The sequence below is a fragment of the Malania oleifera genome, chromosome 10, assembly GCF_029873635.1.
Source record: "Malania oleifera isolate guangnan ecotype guangnan chromosome 10, ASM2987363v1, whole genome shotgun sequence".
NCBI lineage: Eukaryota > Viridiplantae > Streptophyta > Magnoliopsida > Santalales > Ximeniaceae > Malania > Malania oleifera.
In genome coordinates, this window is record NC_080426.1 from 37,817,808 (window position 1) to 37,841,323 (window position 23,516).

The following is a 23,516-nucleotide window of genomic DNA, read 5'->3' on the forward strand; positions in this document are numbered from 1 at the left end:
CTGCGTCATCTCCCTAAGCGACTTTAATCTTTTCATATAGCGTAGGCTACACAACTAGGCTGGCAATAAATGCTTGAGGATTACTCTCTACCAACTCTACACCAAGTCTCTCCAGATCTATCAGGATCGGCTGCTGAACCCCTATAGTTGTCAGTGCTGGTCCCACTGATTTCCTGCTCAGAGCATTTGCTACCACATTTGCTTTCCCTAGATGGTAACTAATAGTGCAGTCATAATCTTTAATGAATTTGAACCACCTTATTTACCTCATATTCAGCTCTTTCTGGATAAAGAATTACTTTAAACTTTTATGGTCTGTGAAGATTTTGCATTTCCCACCATATAAATAATGTCTCCAGATTTTCAGTGCATACATCACTGCGGCTAACTCTAGGTCGTGCATAAGGTAATTCTTTTCATATTCTTTAAGCTGCCTAGATGCGTAGGCAATGACTCTTCCATGCTGCATTAACATACATCAAAGACCCTTCAAAGATGCATCACTGTATATCACAAATCCATCCTCCCCTGATGGAATAGCCATTACCGGTGCTGAAATCAACCACCGGTTTAACTTTTGGAAGCTCTGCTTACAATCATCGGTTCAATCAAACTTCACATTTTTCCTCATGAGTCGTGTTAGTGGACCTGATAATCTAGAGAAACCATCTACGAAGCATCGGTAGTAGCCTGCCAAACCTTGAAAACTCTTGACCTCCTGGACATTTCCTGACCTTACCCAACTCACCACTACCTCTATCTTACATGGGTCAACCGATATACCATCCTCGGAGATCACATGCCTGAGGAAAGTAACCTTCCTTAACCAGAATTCACATTTTTTGAATTTTGCGTACAAGTTTCTTTCTCTTAATATCCGTAACACTGGCCTTAGATGATGCTCGTGCTCCTAAAAACTTCTTGAGTAAACTAGTATATCATCAATGAAAACCACAAAAAACTGGTCTAGGTAATGATGGAACACCCGATTCATTAAATCCATAAATACTGCTGGTGCATTAGTCAACCCAAACGACATCACCAAAAATTCGTAATGCCCATATCTGGTTCGAAATGCTGTTTTTGAAATGTCATTTGCTCTAACTTTCACTTGATGGTAACCCGACCGCAGGTCAATTTTAGAGTAGACCTGGGTCACCTGGAGCTGATCAAATAAGTCGTCAATCCTAGGAAGAGGATATCTATTCTTGACCGTCAATTTGTTTATCTCCCTATAATCTATGTACATCCTCATGGTCCCATCTTTCCTTTTCACGAACAAGACTAGGGCCCCCCATAACGACACACTAGGCCTGATAAATCCTTTATCCAGCAACTCCTGCAACTAATCTTTCAATTCCTTCAATTCGACCGGAGCCATATGGTATGGCGCTTTAGATATCAGTGCCAACCCTGGTAGTAGATCCACGGTAAATTTAATCTCTCGGTCTGGTGGTAAGCCAGACAATTCTTTTGGAAAAACGTCTGGAAATTCTCTAACTACTGAAATATCAGCCTGTTTTAGTTTTTATTTTGGCAATTCCTTTATGTAGGCAATATACCCCTGGCAACCACCATGTAGCCGTCTCCTCACTTGAATAGCTGACACTAGCTGTGGCGAGGCACGCACACGTGAACCCACAAATCTACATTTTTGCTCACTCGGGAGTATAAAAATCACTTCTTTTTTATAACAATCTATGCTGGCATGATTAGCTGCCAGCCAATCCATACCTAGTATTACATCAAACCCCTGCATATCTAGTACCACGAGATCAGCTGGTAGTACTTTCTCCTGAATGCTTACTGGAAAGTTCCGAAGTACCTTCCTACACCTCACCATAGATCTCGTCGGCGTGACTACAGACAACTTTACATCTAATAACTGTGCCACTACCCCAGTTACTTTAACATACCCCGCCGATATATAGGAATGGGTGAAACCTATGTCAAACTAAACAATAAATTTATATGATAATCCAGTAAGTGTACCCGTGACAACGTCTTTAGTAGCCTTGGCGTTTCCCAACGTCAATTCATAGACCCTTACCGGCGCCGTATTCCTCTGCTAGCCTCCACGGGGCGCCCGATGACCACCCTGGTTCATTCTAGGAGCTGGTGCATAAATTGGCGGTCCTTGACATGATCGAGCCATATGGTTGGGCCTCCCAAAATGGTAGCAGACATTCTCCCCCAGTCAAAACCCACCTAGATGTCTCTGTCCACATCTAGGGAAGGTGGGATAAGACTGCCCACCCTAAAATCCACTGTGCTCTGTCATTTGCCTCTAACCCCCACCGGATTTACCTCCTCTCCAAGGGCCTCGGCTGGAACCCATTGAAAATCTCAAAGGTGCGGCCCTCTTCTTCTGGCTCTATATCTCAGTCTCTCTTGGCAAACCCTTCTCTGCTATTATGCCTCTGTCAACCAGCTCTGAGAAATCCTGTATCCTTAGTACTGCCACCTGTCTATAAATGTCTCGCTTCAAATTCCTCTCAAACATCTTGGCTTTCTTAGCTTCATCTAGAACAATATAAGGGCAAAAACACGACAACTCGATGAATTTCACCGCATACTACTAAATTGTCATCGATCCCTAAGACAAGCTCAGAAACTCCTATACTCTAGCCTCTCTAAATGAGGCAGGATAGTATCTATCAAATAATATGTCCTTGAATCGGGCCCAGGTCATCGACACTGGAATTGATCTCTGCTCCCCTAGTAATCTAGTGGTCGTCCGCCATCTCTTGGCCTCCTCTGTCAACTTATACGTGGCATAAAGGACCCTCTACTCATCAGTGCAGTGAAGCACCATCAAAATCTTCTCTATTTCCTACATCAAGTTCTCCACAACTGCAGGATCAACTGCTCTTGAAAATGATGGTGGGTTCATCTTCATAAATTTTTATATCGTGCACCCTTGAGCTATAGGACTTCCTTGCTGCTTGGAGCTTTGGGCAATCTCAGTCATGACCTGTTGAGCCATACTACATAACACATCATTTGAATCCCTGCCTCTTGCACCAGAAGGCCCTACTCCATCGTCGCCACTAGCGTGAGCGCTACTACCTCTTGGGTCCATCCTATAATATTACCAAATTATTCTGAAAATTTGAATCTTACAATACTATACTAACTAAAATACCCCTTACCTCTTATCACTAATTTAAGGTCTGGCCTTACCATATGGAAATAGAAATTGTCGATAGTTTATTATGGTTTTCTTGAAATTGCCACCCCAAGAAAAACACAGAATTCCACCCCGAAACTCTACCTCCAAATCACAGAACAGAACCCTAAATTCTCATCTAATTCCCCAACATTAACTCACCATCATCCTGTTCCACTCTGCTTAAGATTCCATTCCTATATTCTGGTATTGTTTTCCGCTGTACTCAGAACCTAGCAACATAGGCTCTGATACCAAACTATAACAACCCAAAAATTTTACCATTTTTTTTATAAAATATAATTTACTCTGATATCCCTATAATACTTGCTATGACATCTCAGGGCCCAGAAGGCACTAGGGTATCCCTGTACATAATTCGACACACCTATGCAGTGAAAAACATAAAGTCATACATCCATATTTATAATACCAGATTTCAATGTTTCCAAACCATACATACATATTTATATGTCACCCCAGTTTCATCTACCCAAAAATACATTCCCCTAAACACAATTACCCTTTAAAATAGGGCAGTACAAAAGATCTCTCTATCTAGGAGCCTGATCTGCTCGCCTAACTGGATCACCTGAAAAATGTTAAACCACTGGGATGAGACAACGCTCAGTAAGAAAAAATATGTTATTACTAGTGTGTGGCGACTAAGTTTCATAAATATTATATTGACCATATTTGAAACTGTAAAAGCTGGTAAATCAATATATAGTATGACTTGCATTTATCATATTTCAAAGTATAATTGTAATATATGAGTTTTCTAATTTTTCATACTTCTAGTATCATATTATATTGCTGATATTCTGTAAATCTGTATACATATACATAACTGAAATGTTTACCCTGGAAAACTGTACGTCATGATTTAACCCCTCATGATGGGGTTGTGTGGCCCGTAGGCAGGACTTAATCCTAGTTGGCCTACCAGGTAAGTCAACTGTACTCTACCAACCTCAGTCCGGCCCAAACTACAACCTTTCCTAGGCTCGGAACTAGTAACTACCTTATCAAACCGGCTTTCTCAACCTAGAATATTAGGGAGACTGCAATCTCTCCATAGACACAGTTTGACGGAATCCACATACTATCTGAGATATGTGGTTGCACTCCGATATGAAAATAGCAACGGCACCGTGTTGTGCTAACTGAACATAACTTGATTCATTAGGATATGATACTGTATATACTATTTCTATAAATATCTTACTGTTTTCATCATGATTCCAAAATAACCATAACACTATAAATATGATCTCAAAATACTATAACATCTGACTAAAATAACTATAATATCTAACTGTAATAACTGACTGTCATATCTGATTGAATAATATGTAATATCTGAGTGTTATGGTTTTGGAAAGCATGGCTGTTAGAATTGGTGTATTCCCAAGAGGGGGGGGGGTGAATTGGAATTTAAAACTCTTTCACCTAGGTTAATTTATCCAACAATGGTAAATACACAACCTAGGGTCAGTCTATACAATTTCCAAATGCGTAGATAAGTATAACGTGGAAATTAAGTCATACACATCATTCACCCATAACATACATATGCGGTAAATTTAAACTGCATGAATATAAACAAACACATGATATGTTATCGGGGTTCGGCCAATTGTGCCTACGTTCCGCCTCTAGCTCGCAAGCCGGAGGATTCCACTAATAGCTCACTTAAGGGTGGAGCGACACCGTTTACAATCAGGTCAAATTAACACAGGGCTGACCTCAACCTTAACCAGGTCAATTAGCGGGGCTGACCTCAACCTACACGCCTTAACAAGACGACGCACCTAGCTTTCCTAACCGGGTCTAAGCCAATCTGGGACTATTCTAGGGCTAGTCTCCCTCTTCAGGCCCGTGCCTGGAAATACAACCAAAGTGTATTACAATCAAATGGGATAGTGATTGTGCTTTCGTGTAAAACAGATATGTACCCAAATGCGCGCAATAACATACACCACAAATATGATTCAATATGTAAGCTCAATGTGGTTTAGATGGTTTAACTCTCAAAGTATTTTCTATCAGTGTAATGCGTACGTGAGAGTGTCAAACAAACAATCTTTGCATCACAAGATATGTTCAATATAATAGTTCACACAAAGATACTAGCCAGACAATATGTATATTTCAATGAGTAGGTTTCCTCAATCATATGATGCTCCAGTAATATATATATTTGGTTTGCAAAAGATATTCAATCTTTGTATTTAGTAAAGGATATGTGAGTTAATGAATATTGCAACAAAGATCACTATCACAAACACAAATATCTTTTCACAAATATATCAATATAAATCACACAAGATATTTGAGTATGTTTTGAAAATGATTTTGCAACCCAAAGACAAATAAAAGCTTCCTAAGAAATTGCAATACAAATGCAATACTCAGAAGCTTAAGCAAGTCTTCTTAGGATAGGCTTATTAGCAAAAGCCCCCTAAGAATCCTTAGGTTTGGCTCTCACGAAAATCGTGTCAAACAAATACAACCAAGAGAGCAAACCTTCCCAAACACACTCAATCCACTTACAGGTGATGTACGCACTATTAAACGATAAGCATGAGTGAATGAGGCCAAAAAATGAGTAGTATAGGGTTTTTATTTTTCAGAGAATTCTTCCCTAATCAAAGTGGCTAATGCCTCTTAATTTTCTCAAATGAACTCATATATATAGACATGGGAGAAAATATGACCGTTGGGGACCTATTGGATATTATTAGGAAAGTTTAATGAAGTTTAGAGCATTTTAACCCTGTTTAAAAAATATTTAACTGTGGTAAAAATCAGGGCAACCCGAGAGGTCCGGTTGACCAGAACAATTTCGATCGACCAAGTCTCATATGGTTCGGTCGACCAAGGGACTTTTGAACTGAAGCCTCGGTCGACCAGGAGAGGGCGATTTCCTAAATTTCTAAGGTTTGGTCGATCGGGCCATTTTGAACTGCCTGGTTCGGTCGACCAGACAGCTAGGAATTTTCCTGAGGAACCTTCGGTCAACCAGGTAGTTGGAGTACAAAAAGGGTCGGTCAACCAAATGGTCAAACTTTTGACCCTAAGGGGTTTCGGTCGACAAGGGCCTTTTGAACTACCTGGTTCGATCGACCAGGTGGTCAAATGTTGACCAAAAGTGTTTTGGTCGAACAGGTATCTGTGACCAACCTGGTTCGGTCGACCAAATGGTCAAACTTTGACCCAAGGAGGTTTCGATCGACCAAGGCCTTTTGAACTACCTTGGCTGGTCGACCGAAAGTACACCATGTGTGCATTTCGATCTCGTTTCAAACCATACACGCCCTATTCAAGTGCCTAACAAACAAATGTGTAAATGTGTGTGTCCTAGGGTCACTTGAAGTCCAATTTGAAGACACCGAAAAAGTCCAGTGTCGGTCGACCCGAAGGGAAAACCCTAAGGTCTTTCTAAGGTCCATTCTCATTCATGGTTTGTTTGAGCTTACGTAGTAAATCATGCATGTGATGTGTGTGAGCTTATTACAAACCAAATACCTACTTATTATTACAGACCAATATAAATATATTACAATGCTGAATTATAAATTGGTCTTCAAGCTTTTCTTGCTTTGTGCACATCTTGATCTTATCACTCTTAGTTCCTGCACAAAACCTCAAACACTCATTAGATACAATGAGTGTTTGTCATAATCAAAACCGGGCGTAACCAATAAGGTCAACAATAACATTCTGTAATTACTGTAAAATACTGGTCTGTATAATATCTATAAAATATCTTTCTGGTAAATATATGTCTAGTAAATATATATATCTATCTATACACTGTAACTTATGATATTCTGAAAAACTATATAAATTCTGTACTAATCAAATATTTACTCAGGCCACACAATTAATAAAACTCATGTTTCAAAATTTGTAAAACTGTATAACTTATATCCTGTACCTTAATAAACAAATACTATAATTTACAAATAATATTTCTGAATTTACTAGCATAGCATATTTCCCTTACCTAATTGGTTGGGAGGCTCGCCTCCAACTTTATCCTCACACTCACGGCATACTATCCCCAAAATTCTGAAATAATACATATATACATATTTTCAATAAATCAACTATATTTTCTCAAACCTACATACTCTAAATTTTATGAATTATAATTTGCCTGGGCTCCTGAAAATATTCGTTGGGGTCTTAACCCATGCCTGCAAGGTCCCAAAAACACCATACTCTTTAAATCATAACATTCTAATTTTATTCCAAAAAACTCTAGTATAGTCTCATATAACTTAAAATCTAAACTCAAATAAACCTGATACAATTGAAAATACCTAAATATTAAACTTACTCAAATATTGGGATGGTACCCAAGTTGGCCTTACCAACGATCTACTCTAGCAGACTTGAAGAGAATCTTCCCAAGAGTAGCGTGGCGGCTTCTGATCGTCGAGTCGGTAAAAAACGAAGCCGGAATCATAGAGAGATGGGGAGAGGGTCAGTTTTTAGAGAGATAAGGGGTTCTTGCACAATTTATCGCTGAAAAACCTGATTTAGGCATATTTATAAACCTGAATTCATCGACGAGACACGTCACCTCGTAGATGAGTCCATAAAGGGATTTCGTCGCCGAACACGAATCCCTTATCAATGAACTTCAGGCGCTGCTAAACCCCCTCTCGGTAAATTCTCGTCGACGAGACATGTGTCCACGTCGATGAGCCCAAGAAGGATACTTATCGATGAGAACCTTGTGTTCGTCGACGAGATTGTATGAATCCCTTTTTTGGAATTTCCTTTTCTTCCCTTTTCTTTTACTATTTATTTATTATAATTCTTCAGGTCTCTACAAATATAGTCTATTTTTATAACACTCTGATTGAATTGAATGTACGCCTTTTTGGGATGCTAAAATAAAAGAGTGTGATGGTAAATGATCATCGTGTTTTGTATGGATTTTATGCATCTGCGGGATTAGGTTAATACAAGCCTTGTGTGTAGTCTCATGACAAACAGGGTTTGTCTATAACTGTATACAAACACAATGAGAGGTTCCTACCATCACCCAAATATAATTGTAGTTTCTTATTAAATCACAACTCTTGGAGAGAAAAAAAAGGGTCGTTTTTTCTGTGTACACACACACATGTGCAATCTCAAGACCTAATCAAGAATCACTCTTTTGCTTCACATCCCCAAGCTATGACAATCACTTGCAACCAAGAAAAAAATTAAAAAAAAAAACTTGGTGGACCTTTAGCAAGCCCTAAGGCCTTCTCTAACGCTTAAGCCAAGAATGAAAAAAGTTATAGTAAAAAGGTCACAATGAAGAAAGTGAGCTTCAAATGTCATACCTCTCACAAAACCCTCATTTTATAGCCAAGTACCCACATCCTCTTAACTCCAAATGCCTTTAAACCAATAGGGATTACACAGCCTAAACTCCAAAGGTTATTACCCGTTCATTTTCCCTCCACCACTTGGGGGTTAAAACCCTTCATAATTGGCCCTTAGGTTGCCATTTCGGGATAAGGGAATTTCATATTCTTTCCTTAAATTCAATACAACCTTTCACATTGTTTGCAACCACATTATTTTTCCCCCATCAAATGCCCACTCCTAAGTTTTGAAAATTGTTTTCAAGCTTAGCAATGCTTCTAAGGGAATTAACCTCTTTCTAAAGGAAAAAATAAATGATATTTGAGTTGTTCAATTACCATTTGAGCTGAATGAATCGACAAAGCCTTTTGCTTGGCCTGAGCTGAGTAGGAACTGAGTAGAGTTTCAACTCAATTTAAGTGGAGCTTTTATATGAAAATCTAAGCAGAGCTCCACCTATGTTATACCTGTTGTGTTGGGCACCCCACTTGTGCCAAACACCAATACTACAACTAATGCTATTGAATATATAAGAAATTAAAACAATGCAGAAACTAATATTAAAAACAGTAAAAAGAACAAGACAAGAAATTAACGAGGTTCGGTATAAAATTACCTATGTCCTCGGACGCCGACAATCAATCCACTACTTCTTGACAGAGTACAACTTTGAGGTGTGTTTTACAAATGGAGAGTTGAGCTCTTTATATAGTTTCAACCTCAAGTCCAAAAAACACTTCTCACCAATGTGGGACAAACAAAGAAAAAATTCAAAACAACTTTTCTACCAATGTGAAACTTTTCTACCAATGTGGGACAAAAAATAATAAATCTCCACATTGACGATAAATTCAACAAATTTTCAATCACCAACATTCTCTGTTCCACATCATTGGCGCCTTCCAAGAATATTCAAACTTGCGGGATATTGATCAAGTCCAAACAATGTTTGAACTTGATTGTTATCACAATCTTGGTCAACATATCTGCGGGATTTTCAAATGTAGCAATCTTCTAAAAAAGTATCTTGCCTCCATCAATAATATCCCTCATAAAATGAAACCAAACGTCGATGTGCTTCGTTCATGCATGGTAGACTTGGTTCTTTTCTAAAGGAATAGCACTCTAACTATCACAGAACACAACAATGTGTTTCTAAACAATTCCTAAATTTTCAAGTAAACCCTGTAACCAAATATCTTCCTTAATAGCCTCTAAAGCTGCCATGTACTCCGCTTCTGTCGTCAACAAGTCAATGGTAGACTGTAAGGTAGACCTCCAACTCATTGGACCATTAGCAAATGTAAAAACATATCCAGTAGTTGATCGATATTTATCCTAATCACCTACAAAATCAAAATCCACATATCCAACAATACGTTGATCAATAATATTATTTTTCTCAAATACTATACCAACATCAATCATATTCATAATATATCTCAAAATCCATTTCATAGCTTGCCAATGTCCTTTACCTGGATCATGTATATACCTACTCACCATACTAACAACTTGTGAAATATCATGTTTAGTACAAACCATTGCATACATCAGACTACCAACAACACTTGCATTAGGAACTTGTGACATATACTTACGTTCCTCGTTTGATTTAGGAGATAAAGCAGCACTAAGTTTGAAATGAGGATCAAGAGGAGTGCTTATTGGTTTTGATTGCTCAGGCATGCCAAAACTTTATACTACCTTCTTCAAATACTATTTCTGAGACAAACTAACTCTTCCTCTCATTCTATCTCTACGAATCTCCATGCCAAGTATCTTCTTTGCTTCACCAAGATCTTTCATCTCAAACTTTTGATTTAATTGACTTTTCTACTTGTTGATTTCTTCCCTGTTCTTTGAAGTTATCAATATATCATCAACATACAAGAGTAAATATATAAAAGATCCATTTTGTAGTCTGCGAAAATAAACACAATGATCATGTTTATTTCTGATGTACTTGTGACCCATCATAAACTGATGAAATCGTTTGTACCACTGTCTTGGAGACTGTTTTAGATCATACAACGATTTACCCATTTTATATACCCAATTTTCTTTTCCAGCAACCTGAAATCCATCTGACTGAGTCATATAAATTTCCTCTTCCAAATTACCATGTAAAAATGTAGTTTTTACATCGAGCTGAACTAGTTCAAGATCAAATTGTGCTACCAAAGCCAACAAAATTTGAATGGAAGAATGTTTAACAATTGGAGAAAATACCTCATTATAATCAATGCATTCCTTTTGTGTGTAGCCCTTAGCTACCATTCTAGTTTTGAAGCAAACATTATTTGTATCTGGAAATCCTTCTTTCTTTACATAAACCCATTTGCAACCAATTGCTTTCTTACCCTTAGGCAGCTGGGCTAACTCCCAAGTCTGATTTTGATGAAAAGATCACATTTCTTCATCCATCGCTATTTTCCACTCGCTTAATTCAGAGTTCCTCATTGCTTTTTTTAAAGTGTAATGAACATTATTATCCATAACTGAAAGTGCATAGGCTACCATATCGGTATACCGAGTAGGTTTTCAAATTTCTCGTTTTGGCCTCTAAGAAACAATTGATTCTTGTTGCTGTGAAGATTCTCAAATTGAAATCTCCTCTTCTTGTACACTATTCCCCACCATAACTGGAGAGTTTATCTTGTGTAGTCTCATTTCTCACTGAGTTTCCAAAAATTGTCTCAACCTCCACTTGTTGTTGAGTACCACTGGTCTTCTCTTCAACTTGTGACTCCTTGCATATTGTTTTCTTCATCATCGCAAGTTCATCAAAAGTCACATCCTTGCTTAAAATCATTTTTTTTTTCATCTCTAGACACCAAAGATGGTATCCTTTGACTCGTGTACTTATCCCCAAGAATATTGCTTTCTTGGTTCTTGGATCCAACTTAGATTCTTTAACATGATAATAAGTCATAGTACCAAATACATATAAAGAATTATAATCACTAGCAGGCTTTCCAGACCATACCTCATAGGGTGTTTTTCCCCCTATTGCAGATAATGGTAGACAATTGATGAGATGACACGCATATCTAATAGCCTCAGCCCAAAACCTTTTGTCTAACCCAGCATTAGACAACATACATTGAACTTTCTCCAACATAGTCTTATTCATGCACTCCATCACCCCATTCTGCTGTGGTGTATCTTTAACTGTGAAGTGTCGAGCAATACCTTCATCCTGACAAAACTTCATTAATGGGTCACTCTTGTATTCACCACCATTATATGATCTGAGCCGTTTAATCTTTCTACCAGTTTGAGTTTCAACTAATTTTTTCCACTTAAGAAAAATATCACACACTTCATTTTTATGCTTCATAGAATACACCCAAACTTTTTTGGAAAAATCATCAACAAAAGTGACAAAATAATGCATATTACCCAATGAAGCCGTTTTTGTGGGCCCCCATGCATCTGTATATATGTAATCTAAAATACCTTCAGTCTGGTGGATTGCAGCGTCAAATTTGACTCTAGTCTGTTTTCCTATGATGCAATGCTCACAAAATTCAAGTTTGCACACCTTTGCACCCTTCAACAAACCTTGCTGAGCTAATTGTTGCAAAGATTTTTCTCCTGCATATGCCAATCGCATATGCCATAACCTGATTGTATCTGAACCTGTATTTTTCTCAGAAATAACAGCTGTTAAGCTAATAACTGTATTACCTTGTAAATAATACAAGTTATTTTTTCATATTCCTTTCATCACCACCAGCGCACCTGATTTAATCTTTAAGGTTCCATTTTTCAAAGTGATAGTGAACCCTTTAGATTCCAAGGCACCCAATGAAATCATATTTTTCTTTAGACTTGGAACATACCTAACATCAATTAAGGTTTTAATAGTTTCATCTTGACATTTCAACTGTGAAACTTTTCTACCAATGTAAAACTTTTCTATCAATATGGGACAAAAAACAATAATACTGAGCAGATCTTTAGTCTTTGGCTATCTAAGTAGACCTTAAACCCTCAAAATCTTGAAATTCAAGGCAAAGATCCATAAAGCAAAAATTTGTGGCTTTGTAGCCCTTTGGTTATTTGAGCGAAGCATACAAATCAGGGGCGGCCTTGCCTTTAGGCAATTGAGGCGCCCGCCTAGGGCCCCCAAATTTTTGGGCCCCTCAATTTTTTCTTAATATAATAATATAATTTTTGGGTCTCAAAATTTTTTTAAATTAAATAATATTTATATTATTTATTATGCTCTATTCCCATAATTGACTTCCCAACTAGCAAATAAATGAAATTATATTTTAAAATATAAAATAAATACAATTTAATTCTGTTTTTTTTTTTCAAGTCTTATACTTCCCAACTAACAATTTTATTGTATTTCAAATTATCTATTACTCCCATCTCTCTCTCTTAGTCTCTCTAAAATTTTTTTTTCATCTCTCACACTCTCTCACTCTCATCTCTTGGTCTCTCTATGATTTTTACTCCGACTATTGTGTTCATCATCTTCGAGCCTCCGATTCTCTGTAATTTTCATCAACTATAATTTTGATTTCAATGTTTGTATATTATTTTTCTATTATTTTCACTTTGAATTTTTTTTTTTTCTATTTTTTCTTAGATTTTGGAAGCTTTGAGGTTAGAGCGTTGTATCCGGTAAGAATCTGATATCTCTAAAGTCTCGCTTGCCAATCGATTTGCAATAATAATAATAATCAGATTATATTGTTTCAATCTACTATTTCTATAGATTTATTAAATTTATTTTTATTTGGTTACATAATTTGTCAATTTATAGTTAGTGTTAATTTTGAAATTTAATTATGTCAACGAGAATATATGAATCCAGATATGAAATCATTCGCCTAGGGCCTCATATTGTGAAGAGCCGGCCCTGATACAAATCAAACATGGTGTAATAGCAAAGCATATATAGTTCAACCCTTTGGTTTAGCAGCCCCTTAATGATTTTGATTGAAGTAACTCTTGACATCATGAGTTTAAACATAGTGTAGTTAAGTCTCTCTTCCATTTTATCCGAGCAAGCTGGATATCCACTAAAATTAATTTGATGCATGGTATGGAGTGTCTAAGCACAATGAAATAATACTGTACCCACTTTTAGACAAAGTAAATGAAAATAAAAAATGAAAATCTAAAATTAACAATGAAAATCAAGCCTTCACAATTCGTGTGCAAAATGTGTACAATGGCATGTAATCAAAGGAAAAATTATGTGACTAAAGGTAACCAATTTTTTTTTTGGTTTTGTTTTTACCATATCTTTGTTTGGATAAATAATTTTATTTGAGGGAAGAAAAAGGAAAAATAAGAAGGAAATTTATTTTCCATTTTATTTTCTGTCTCCATAAAATAGTATTAAAATGAAAATTTGTTCTAATATAAACAAAATTAAGAAAAGTTAAATAAAATTTTATTCATTGATTTATTATATATTTTTACTTTTTCTCATTTTTTGATATCCAAACATGAAAATATAAATTATTTTCTATTTTTTTCTCTTATTTTTCAAGTTCGAAACAAGACCCATGCAAATAAATAGATTAAGTTCAACTATAATGCCCGATAACTTACAATTGAACTAATTTCAATAATAACTAAATGAGAACAAGTGGCAATCTCACCAAAGTGTGTTCAAGTGAACGAGAGAATCAAGTTACTAAACGCAAATTGCATTAAAGCTGTTAACATAACAAACATGCTAAAATTTCTATTAAGAAAGGATTTCAAATGACCGTCCAATATTGCTTTCAAAAAATAAAAATTATAAAGAAAAATCTTAAAACTGTTTCTTCTTACTTCCCTAATGCTCCCAAGTTCTTTCCAAACAATATACGCATTGTCTTTTAATCTTTTTCAAACAACATATGTGTCGCGACGTTCTCGAACACAAACTTGGGACAACTAAAAAATGATCAAGAAATGAAGTGTGTGGATTTTGAAAATGTGATTTTCGTGGAAAAATAATGTGTAATGGAGTCGCCACTAACTTTTTGAAGTGTGGTTAGAATACTTGATTACTACCCAATTAAGGATAGAATCGGTCTGCGTTACTAAAGTCAGATTCGGGAGTTCGGTTACGCGAGGGGAAGATGTTAGCACCCCCTACGCGCCTGTTCTTATGAACGGTATCTAATTAATAAAAAATTATCCTAAAATAAATTTAATAAGTCTTTGAAAATTACTCCATTTCAAAAATAAAAAAAAAATGCACAAAATAAAATACTATGTAAGTATTCCCTCAGAACTAGGGCATACCATACTATGAAGAGCTCATGCCTCCCTTTTAAATCATCGGGATATGAAAATCGAGAAAATAGTTCACAAAAATACAATCCTGGAATTTTGAAATTTTTATAGAATTTCCTAAATATGAAAATACTATTCCAGGAGGTTTTTGGACTTATTTGGGATGAAAATGACTTTTTGGACCTTAAAAATATTTTTGTGATTTTTTTTTCTAAGTGCGAAAACAATTTCTTTTTGTGATTTTTGTGATTTTTTTTTTAATATTTTTTCCAAACTTCCAAATAGTACAAATAAAATTAAGACAAAAACGATAGAAGTCAAAGTTTGAAAACATTTTTCAAAATTTTCTAAAATTTTTTGTAATTTTTTTGACATTTTTGTGGATTTTTTTTGAACTTTTCAAACATTAAAATAATACTAAATAAATAAATAAAATGAAAAAGATTAGCACCAATCGGTTCAAAGGGGGGGTGAATCGGTAATGACCAGTCTAAAGGAAAACCAATTTAAGGTCTTGATTGAGACCATTGGGTCCAGAGTTTGTTTATAAACATGTGCATGAATGTTGAGTGCATAAGTGTGTGTGCATGTGCATGGGTTGTGTGGATGCGTGCGTGAGTGTGTGTGCATGTGCATGGGTGTAGAGAGCATGGATGTGTTCATGCATGAATGTGTAGATGTGTGAGAGTATATGCATCTGCATCGGTGTAGAGTGCATGGGTGTGTACATGCATGAATGTACGTGTGCATGGGTTGCATGTGTGTGTGTGTACGCATGGGTTATGTGCATGCATAAATACTTGGATGAGGATGGATGATGTGTGATCTTAACTAACTTTGATATAGAAAATTTCCCTCATTTTTCTAGAATTTTTGGTATTTTTCATGAGTTTTTATGAATTTTATGGAATTTTATGAATTTAAAAGGAATTACTTGAATATTCAAAATAATAGTAAGAACCGGTTTGGGGAGGGGGTAGGACCGGTCAAACGTTGACTGGTCCAGGAGAGACTGGTTTAAGGCCGGTCAAGGCCATAGTGCCACATGGCGGCATTTGAGTGGCGACAGACCACGAGCAAGATCGAAGACGTGGCATCATCTTGAACGCTTGTTGACGGAAGAGATCGAACGGCTGAGAAGCGGCCACATCATGCCCAGCCGCGCACGGGAGCATGCGCGCCACGTGTCCCTGCCGTGAATGGGAGCGTGTGTGCTGGTGGAGATCCGTGCATTAGACCGATCTTGAGCGTCCATTGGGACGTGGATCCAACGGCTATCCGGGAGAGTTGCCAAAGATTAATGGAAGGGAGGGAACAAGCATGCCACGTGGCATTGCGTGTGGGGAAGTGTGCATGGCTTCATAATGAGGGGGAGCGGGCAGCATTTAATGCTCTTGCCAAGGGCGATCTAGGTCGTTGATTGCAAACGCAAATCCAACGGCTGCAAATGAACCGCGTGGCTTTCATCGGATGGATTGAAGCACACCACGTGTTTCAATCCTGCGAACCCGAGGCTTTTCATATTTAAACCAATTTTTTTCGTTTTTCCATTTTTCCTTTCCCCCTCGTGTGAATGCTCTCCCTTCTCCTGTCTCTTCCCCTTCTTCTCTTCTCTGTAACTCAGTGACAGAAACCCTAGGGTTTCTTGCTTCCTCGTTCTCTACTCTGATCTGCTTCAATGGCGCTTCACAAAACCTGACACAGAAGCTCGAAAATGGCGACTAGTATTGGCATGATGGATTCAGCATATTTCGTTGGCAGATCAGAGATCTTGGCATGGATCAACTCCACCCTGCACTTCAATCCCTCCAAAGTGGAAAAGGCATGCTTGGGTGCGGTTCAGTGTCAGCTGAGGGACGCGGCACATCTAGGCATCGTGCCGATACACTAGGTGAACTTTGACGCCAAGAACGAGTATGAAATGATCTAGAGCTACGAGTCCTTCAGGACATCTTCAACAAACTCAAGATTGCCAAGCATATTGAGGTGAGCAAGCTCATGAGAAAAATACAATTTTCTCTGCTCTTTCGCGGACTGGACCATCCCCGAAATATCCTTCTCCACAAACTCTCTCTGAAATAGATCCGACTCCTTCACCGCAAAAGTTGAGAGCACTCTCAAGAGAGCATCAACCTACAGATAAGTAACGTTCTTTCCCCTCTCCTTCCTGTTTTTTGATTTGGTATTTCTTGTGCGGTTTGAAAGCTGTGATGGTGATTTTGTTGTTCCGATTCCTCGATGGTCTGAATGTTGTGGTTGCTGATTTTTGTGATGATTTCAGTGTCCAGACCGCAGTTAGAGTTTTCTGGTTCACATGGTGACAGTGGCTTCGGGTTGAAGACGAGTCAACTCGTCTCAACCTAGTGAGTTAGGTCCAGGGGTTGACTCACGAGTCAAATTGACGAGTTGCGTAACTCAATCAAGCCCAAATCAAGCTCAGTGGGCTTTGAGTTTCTGTTCTTGTTTTGAAACCAGGCGTGCATACGTGTCTTTAAACTGGGCTAGGTTGAAAGTGTTTGAATGGGTTGGTTTTATTTGAAAACTGGTTGGGCCAGGGTTATTTTTAAAATTGGGTATGGGTTTGGTTGTTTTAAAAATTGGGTATGGGTTTGGTTGTTTTTAAAAATTGGGTACGGGCTTTATTTTTAAAACGAATTGGGGCTGGTTGGTTTTAAAATGGGTTTGGGGGTTTGATTTTGAAAACAGGGCCTGTTGCCTGTTGGGTTTTAGAATGGGCTGATTTTGGTTTGATTTTCGAGAAGCAGATGTGCAAGTTGGGTTTTAGAATGGGCTGGTATTGGTTTTGAAATTTGAAAATGGGCCTCGTGGGTTAAAATAGAGCTGGGGTTTTGGTTCTGAAATTTGGAAATGGGCCTCGTAGGTTAAAACAGAGCCGGGGTTTTGGTTTTGAAATTTGGAAATGGGCCTCGTGGGTTAAAAAGGAATGGGCTCTGAGGCTGGGTTAGCTTTTAAAACTGAAATTGGGTTCCTGTTGGGTTAAATTAAAACAGGGCTCGGTAAGTTTTCAAAACGGGCTGGGGGTTTAAAGCTTTCAAATGGGCTTTGAACCCGAACCCAAGTTTGGGTCAAGGGGTTCTGGTGACATGGCTAGGTCTGAGTTTGGACCCGAATTCAAATCCGAGTTTGGGGTCTGAACTTAGATTCAAAATCTGAGAGAGAGAGGAAGAGCACATGCATTCACTTCATATTCACTTCACAATTAACACGTGCACTGAATAATTCTAGGAATGGGTTTTGTGATCATACCTTCACATTCTTCTCTCCTCCTGCTTTGCTTTTCCCTTCTCTAAATCTGTTTGGATTGGTTGACCTGAACTCTGCTTCGGTGCCTGTCTGGGGGCGTCTGAGTGTATTCCAAATCAGCTCCCAAGCTTTGCCTTCTGCTTCTTCTATAAATTGGTAGAACCTTCCCCACTGCTCTCTGTTTTTCAGACAATCCTCTCTCTAAATCAATCTTAACTCTTTTCTTTCTCTCCATTCTCACAAAATGTTTATGTGCTCTCCCTTTTCTAGCAGACCTTCCCCTCTCTTCTGAATCTTTCTTTACTTCTCTCAATTTCGACAGGGTTTCTATACTATTTGAGGTGTGTGTCTACAGTGTTGGGACTCCCTATTTATAGGGAGTCTGAGAGTGCATTTGGTGCCAATTCCTTAACAGATTACCCCACCAACAACCTGTGTCAGAGAATAATTCCCTTTAACAACCTGCTCGTGTGATTTATTTTATCATTTTTTTGAATTTCTGTTAATGTGTCATTTTCCTTTCTGTGCGTAGGTGAAGGTCCATGTGGCAACCCAGGACTCGCGGGCTTTTGGGATGCTTCCAGGTAGCATATGGGGAATGGAGTGCAGGGCATTTACTTTTTATTTTATTTTTTTTGCAATTTCTTTTTGCTATTAACTAATTTTATATTGGAGGATTGACATTTTAGTTTTTTTTTATTGTCCTTTTTATTTATTGTAATTTCTGCGTGTACCCCTCCCCCCCCCCCCGCCCCCAAAAAAAGTTGTTGATGGTGCAACTATTATTACTCTTTTGTATGTATTTATTTTCACCTTCCTGTATTTTAATACTTTATTTTATCTTCTATACTCTTGCAACTTTCCCTTTTGTATGTTTAAATGCCTACGTGTGCCTGCGGACACACGTGCTCTCTTTGCTGGACAACTGATGTTACAACTCCCAGTGTTGACCAATTTTGACCAAAAAGTTGACCAATAATTTTGACTTCAGAGTTGACCATCTTTAAATCACCAACAAAAACAGTGAATATGGCTTTTAACAAGCCAATATGACCTGTCCTAAAATTAAGACCCAATTTCAAAATAGGTTAAAGATTTTTGAAGCTCAATTCCAACTTTGAAAATTTCAGAACTCATGGAAACTTAAATGAGTTGGTTAACTAAACTAGTTGTTAGGCTTTGAAATTAAAATTGAAACTTAGAGTATGGAGCCTAAACTTATTATGAAGAACACTGATTTTGAAATTAAAGGACCACACTTGATTTGTTTTGAGGATTTCTATTTTTTATTTTTTTGGGGGTTTTGAAATCAAAATCCCGGACTTATTAGAAAGAAAAATAATTTTTAGACTAATTTTTTGGATTTTGAGATTAAAATTGAAAACTTGGAGGATAAGACCTAGACTTATCATGAAGAAAATAATTCTAAAATTAAAGGACCTTAAAGCTAAGCCTACAATAAATTTGAAAACTACAAGGCTCAACTAAGGAAAATTGATTTTGAAATCAACTAAATTAGAGATACTTAACTTAAAAGGATTCAATTTTTGAGCTCCTAAGACTCAAACACTATTTCCTAAGGGGAATTGATTTTGGAACTATGGGGTCTTACATAACAATCAAGAATTAATTAAATTACCATAGACCTTTCCTAACAGTTTGCCTGAGACTTGGACTAAACATTTACAAGACTCAACTTTAAATCACATTTTTGATTTTTAGAGACTTGATTGAAATTGGAGGGACTCATTGAGGAATTGGGGTCTTAATTCCAAAACTCAAGGTTATTTAGGGTTTAAAGTCAATTTCTGTTTTGTTTTGTTGGGTTTCTTTAGGGTGGTCTGATTAAAGTTGGGATGTCTACAATATGCGTTGTCTTTTAGTCTTTTTCTTTTCGATCCAAAGCACTTGGTAGAAAAAAGTAAACAAAACTATTAACAATTAACAATTAATACGACCAAGAGAGGACCAAGTCAATTATATCGATCCAAAAGTAAGTTGAACAATTAATATTTTACGTGCTCCAACTTTTTCTTTTCTTTTACTAAAAGATCCATACAATTCCATCACCTTCACGATATGCATGCATGCTTGAAGTGAACCATCCAACCTTTATGAAAGAGATTCCGACAAAATAAATGTGTGGTAATATTTTTATGCAAGTTCACAGCCATTGTAAGCCATTTTTTTTTTCTTTTTTGGGATGGTGGGGAATGCTGTCGCATGAGCAACAATTGAAAATATAAATCAAAACTAAAGAAAATTCAATGTTGATTTTTAGAACATAATGCACGTTAATTAATTAACTATCTAATTAAACTAAAGCAATTCATTAATTATTACTTTACCGTGCATTTTTAGTATCTAAAATATATATTTAAATGATTAAAATAAGCTTTGCCGCGTTTGCTTTTTTCGTTTTAAAATTTCTTTATTAATTTTAATTATTATTTACCACTTTTGCAGGGAGCAAATTATTGAGAGTTGAAATCTCCTTTCACAAGTTGGGATGACAGTACTATAAAATATTAGTAAAAAATTGAAATGGTGTTGGCCTCTCCAATGGCAATTCTTGGCTTTTGCTGCTAATCCAACACCGTCGGTGTCGGTTGAGAGATTGCATGGGCCAGCCCGGTCTCTATTTGTCAAAAAAACTAAAGAGCAAGATGGGCCTAGCCCAGTCCCCAATTTGTCAAATAAGAGTCAATCTAGAAGCAGATTTGACTAGGCCCAATGACAATGACATCGTCATCGTATGATAAATAAATAAATTAATTAAAAGAAACGACACCAAAAGACTTGAATTTGAATTTATATTAAATTTGTATAAGATATAATATAAAATTGTATTGAAATTTGTCTAAATCCATCCAAATTCAAGATTCAAAATTCATGTCCTTAAACGCAAGTTTAAAGATCTTTCGACATTATATTTGACAAAAGGGATTTTGATGTTTGAATTTGAATTTATGCGATAAATTTAATATAATTTTATATTATATTTAACTCAAATAAGCATAAATCTAAATCAAGATCTCTCCTAAACAAAAAGTTAGGGTTCTTTATTTTTTTGGAGAAAGAAATAAAAAGAAAATTTATTTTCTATTATATATCAAATTATTTAGAAATCAAAATGTATCTTAATTTGGTTACAAATTTAGAAAAAATCAAGCCTTATTCATGTAAAATCAAATTTTTGTTCGTTGATTTGACATATTTAAAATTTTCTTTCTCACTTTCAAAATTATTTTGCTATTCTTTGCCTCTTTTTTGTTATTGTTTTTTTTTTGGTTTTTGGTTTTTGTTTTTTTTTTGCCCTTGATCACATTAAATGACATTAATATTGACTAAACACACAAAAAATTATGTAATCCACTCTCAATAAAGTATAATCCTTATTTTTGGGATGAATTTCTAGTCACTGTTATATCATTTCATGTGTTTTGAGGGCAAAAAGTGTAAAAATAGTCATCTTATTATTCTTTTTTTGAATTTTATTTGATGACTTCCATGACTAATAGGTGGAGAAAATTATAATTGTCTCGGAAATCAAATGTTCTAGAAGATCTGTGGTATTTTTAAAATTTTACATTCAAATTTATTTTCTTTTATCAAATTTCAATGAAGTCAATATCTTTTACTTTAAAGAAAAAAAAAAAGATCAGGTAGAATGTTTTGGGTGAGTCGGGTCCATATTTATCAAGGTGCATCACCATCATTTATTTGTTGGTGCTATTATAAACTCACAAAATAAACTTTGATAATGTGGCAGATACAATAATTTTCTTAGGACTTGCCTCGTTTAGAATTTGAAAAACATGAGGGATAGGGAAAAAAAATTCAAGAGTTTTTTTTTTTTCATGTTTAGTTATCAAGGAAAGTGAAAAAAAAGAAGAAAATATATGAAATGAATAAGCAAAAGTTTGATTTTATACATCACTAATATTTAATTTTTCTTAATTTTTAATCAAATTAGTTTAAAAAGATTTCATGGTATGTTCTATAGATAAAAATTATGGTGGAAAATATATTTTTTTTCCTTTCTTATTTTTTTTCAAAAAAACAAAAATCCTCGATTAAGATCCTAAAAAAATAAAAAAAATACAACAAAAACTTTAAGGGTCCGTTTAGTTTTAGAAAATATTTTTTATTTTCTAATTTTTAGTTTTCCAAAGAATTATAAAATTTTAGCTTATTTTTTTTTTTCAATTTCTCAAGATTTGCATTAAAAAGGTAAAACATTAAGATTTTGTTTAACTGTATAAAAACATTATATATTTTTTATGTCTATATTTCAAAAAAATAAGAAAAATAATTTTTTGGTTTTTTAAAATTTATATAAGGTAATATTTGAAATTATAGATTTGGGACTCAAATTTGGATTTGTGAAAATTTAGAAAAAAAATAGTTATAATTTTTTTTTAAAAATTTAAAATTAAAATAAAAAAATGTTTTTCACACCTAAAGAGGGTAAAGCTTTTGGGGGGTAGCTTAGTTCAATTTAGTAATGCAGTGTTTGATTATATATTAAAATAATAAATCATACTGGCTGGATGCGCAAGAAAGTTGAGCTGGGCCAGGAAACTTAAATCCCTGCCCAATCTCTATTGGGGCCAGGTTTGGGCCCATGGGCCATTCCACTGAATCTGAGGCATAATCCTCCCTCAAATTGGGCCGGGATGGGTGGGTTTGGGTCCTCCAGCCCACAGTAAAACCCATGCCAGGAATGATCAAACTGGATATGATAAGTGGGTCAAGCTTGTCTGTCACTTGTGACATTCTTTATATTTCTATTCTTTATTAAATATTATAAAAAATAAAAGTATGTTTTAATATGATTAAAATTTAATAAAAACTAAATATTAATGGTGTAAAAAGAGATACTATTTTTAAAGAAATTGTCAAATCTAATGATATTTTGGTGTGAATGATGATAGGACCTACCAATTATTTTTCTTGTTTTAATTTTTTCATCTCTCTTATCTTTTAAGCTCTATTGTAGAATTTTTTGAAAATAAAAAAAAAAAAATAAAGGGAAAAAAATTACTTTCTATTGTATTTTTGCGCTATCTCAAATACAATTAAGAATTAAAATTTATTACCCCCAGGGTGTGGTTCAGGTGGTAGTGTGGGCTGCGGAAGTGCCTCTCATGAGGTCAGGTGTTCAAACCCTTTTGAGTTCATTTCCACCCCTAAACTCCTGAATTTACCCTCTCTTTGGGGTTGTGGGGTCAACTTCAAGGGGCGCAGAATTAGTCACGTGGACCGTAAAACGGACACGTGGATATCCGGTGCGTAATCCAAAAAAAAAGAATTAAAATTTATTCAATTATGATTAAAAATTGTAAAAATCAAAAGTTAATGAAGTGGAAAATAAAAAATTTTGCCAATAGATTTTCTATATATTTAATATTTTTATTTTTCTTGATAAACAAACAACCAACAAAAAATT

At 35.9% G+C, this 23,516-nt stretch overlaps 2 long non-coding RNA genes across 2 annotated transcripts in view; one reads left to right on the top strand and one right to left on the bottom strand.

Annotated features, from left to right (window-relative positions):
- Window positions 1-18,732, bottom strand: part of LOC131166813 (uncharacterized) — a 35,208-nt gene extending 16,476 nt beyond the window's left edge. The window contains exon 1 of the long non-coding RNA XR_009139875.1: window positions 18,068-18,732. This is a non-coding gene — a long non-coding RNA (uncharacterized LOC131166813). The remainder of the gene's footprint in view (window positions 1-18,067) is intronic.
- LOC131166812 (uncharacterized) lies at window positions 16,188-18,909 on the top strand. The gene is made up of 2 exons (XR_009139874.1): window positions 16,188-16,943; window positions 18,597-18,909. It is a non-coding gene; the product is annotated as an uncharacterized LOC131166812 (long non-coding RNA).
- The last annotated feature ends 4,607 nt before the right edge of the window (window positions 18,910-23,516 follow it).